Source organism: Charadrius vociferus, unplaced genomic scaffold (assembly GCF_000708025.1).
Source record: "Charadrius vociferus isolate BGI_N301 unplaced genomic scaffold, ASM70802v2 scaffold688, whole genome shotgun sequence".
Taxonomy (NCBI): Eukaryota; Metazoa; Chordata; class Aves; order Charadriiformes; family Charadriidae; genus Charadrius; species Charadrius vociferus.
Genome location: NW_009649462.1, coordinates 180,000 through 183,272, shown reverse-complemented (window position 1 = coordinate 183,272; position 3,273 = coordinate 180,000).

Below are 3,273 nucleotides of genomic sequence, written 5' to 3'. Positions count from 1 at the left end.
TAAGTTGGCAGGAAGCCTTGAAGGCGCTTCTTAACCTCCCAGAGGGGGATGGGGGGGGCTCAAAGTCATTTGCAACAGTTAAACAGGAGGCTACAGAGCCATTTATGAAATTTGTTGATCGGTTAAACGAAGCCTTAGAACGACGAGTTGAACACCCTGAAGCCCAGCAGATATTGCTTAAACAGCTCGCTGTAGCAAATGCTAATGTGGACTGTAAGAAATTGTTAGAGGCTTTATTGGTGGCAAATCCTAACGCTAATATCCCACAGATGGTTGAATCATGTAGCGTCATAGGAACACACACATATCAAATGCAAGCCATGACACAGGCGTTTGCAGCATGCAACGTGAGAGGGGCTTGTTTTCTTTGTGGGCAAATGGGACATCTGAAGCGAGATTGTCCTAAAGGTCCACAATTATGCCCCCGTTTTGGGAAGGGGAGGCATTATGCTAATCAATGTAGATCTAAGTACGATAAAGAAGGCAGACCTTTGCCTGAAGCAAGAGGACAGGGAAACTGTAGTCGGAGCGGAGTGTGGAGCATGGGAGAAGTTGGGTCGGCAGCAGTGCAAACAACCCCTTCGTGCCAGCACCTGAGGAAGCACCAGCTTGGACTTGGCCGCCTCAAAACCTGCATACTTAGATACTTTAAAACCTATAGCAGTGCCAAACGGTGTGTTTGGCCCTCTTAGAGAAGGCAATGCGCTGTTAGTAGGGAGATCGTCCACGACCCTCTTGGGACTATTTGTATTGCCAGGAGTTATCGATGCTGACTATACAGGAGAAATAAAAATCATGTTATGGACACCTCAACCCCCTTGTTTCATACCGGCTGGAACTCGTCTCGCACAACTAGTCCCCTTCCCTACTTCTCACAGACCTGAGGATTACACCCCGCTCTGTGACAAGAGGGAAGGTAAGGGTTTTGGTTCGACAGGGCTTCCAGTGATTTATTGGATGAAACAAGTACAGCAGCAGAGGCCGATGTTGTGCTGCAAGATTCACAATCAAGATGACAAAATCACAGTATTAATTAATGGAATGGTGGATACGGGAGCTGATGTTACTATTATTGCAGCGCAGGATTGGCCCTCTGCTTGGAAACTGGCCATTACCTCTGTGACAGGAGCTGGGGGCCAAACTAGCCCTTATCAAAGCCGATCACTTTTATTGGCAGAAGGACCAGAAAATCGACTGGCAACAGTTAGGCCATTGATCTTACCCATGCCCATTACTTTATGGGGATGAGACGCTTTAGCAGAATGGGGCATGCAGCTACAAGATTTACCGATCGGGCCACTGACGAGCAGCTCACCCCAAAAATGACCTGGTTAACAGAAGATCCCATCTGGGTTAATCAGTGGCCTTTAACTATGGAGAAGCTGCAACATCTCAATGACCTAATCCAGGAACAATTGCAACTGGGACGTATGGTTCCCACACATAGCCCCTGGAACACCCCAGTATTTGTGATAAAGGAAAAATCAGGGAAATGGAGACTCCTGCAGGATTTACGAGCAGTAAACGCAATCCTCGAAGACATGGCGCCCTTACAGCAGGGTGTCCCGTCACCTACTTAAATTCCCACGGACTGGCCAATAATTGTTATTGATCTCCAAGATTGTTTCGTTACTACCCCCTTGCACCCCGATGATGCTAAACGGTTCGCTTTCTCTGTTCCCTCAATTAATAAGGCCGAACCCAGTAAACGGTACCATTGGACTGTTCTGCCACAAGGTATGAAAAATAGTCCTACCATTTGTCAGCGGTATGTAGCGCGAGCATTGTCACCAGTTAGAGCAATGTTTCAGAATGGTGTAATTTATCATTATATGGATGATATCCTGCTTGCTGCCCCTTCAGTAAACAGCTGAACATAATGTTTGCCAAAACTAGGCATGCTCTTTCTGCTTTTAATCTTGTAATACCTCCTGAAAAAATCCCGCGAACACTCCCGTTGACATATTTAGGATGGAAAATTGCTGAGAAAAAGGTGGGTCCACCAAATATCAAAATTGATCCACAGTTTAATACATTAAATGATTTACAGAAACTGTTAGGTACTCTTAATTGGATTCGTCCTCGGTTAGGGCTGTCCACTGAGGAATTATCACCCCTATTTAACCTGCTCAAAGGAGACCCAGATTTAGCGTCTCCTAGACATCTAACAACCACGGCACAACAATTACGGGAAGACATATCAATGAAAATTCAAATGTACAAAGCAGATGGATAGAATCCTGATCTACCAGTGAACTTGTCTGTTTTCACCAATAAACGTCACCCTAAAGCCTTAATCGTTTAGTGATAAATATGTAATATGCTTTGGCGGGATTTTCTGGACAAATTCTATTTGTCTACTCTATTCACTGGCCAAAAAACACTTTGCTTCGTTTTTTGGATTCAGTTCCTTTTAAGTCTGTCGCAATGCTAAGCCATACCCCACTTGCTGGGGCACGAACAGTATTTACAGACGGCTCAGGAAAAACCGGCAAAGCTGTAGTCGTGTGGCAAGAGAATGAACAATGGCACTCCGATGTGCATTATGTTTGTTGTTCTACCCAACTCATAGAATTGTCAGCTGTGATTCGCGTCTTTTCTTTATGGCCAAAAGAGCCTTTAAACATTGTTTCAGATTCTCAATATGTTGTTGGTATTGTTCAATGTGCCGAGAGTGCCTTACTACGAGAATTATCTAATGCACAATTGTATTCGTTGTTTTCAACCCTCCCTATGTTACTACAGAATCACATGCATCCTTATTTTGTTGTACATCTACAGGTGCACACCTCGTTACCAGGCCCCATAGTCGAAGGGAACTGGCGAGCCGATGCTCTGACAGCATCAGCAATGGTACCAAATACTCTTATGCAAGCTAAATTATCCCATGACTTTTACCACCAAAATCCCATAGCTCTGCAGCAACATTTTAAATTGACACAAGAACAGGCGAGAAGTATTGTTCGATCCTGCCAAACTTGTCAAAATTTTATCCTTCCACCATTATACGGTGTGAATCCATGGGGTTTGCGTTTGCAAGATTTATGGCAGACTGATGTAACACATTTTAATGCTTTTGGTAGATATAAGTATATTCGTGTTACTCTAGGCAGCTATTCTAGTTTACTTTTTGCTAGCACTCATTCAGGTGAATGCGCTAGAGATGTCTGTAGTCACTGGACGTAGGCATTTGCTTTCATGGGGGTGCCTACCCATATAAAGACAGACAATGGCCCTGCATATACCTCTCAAAAGGTACGCCTCTTCTTGGCG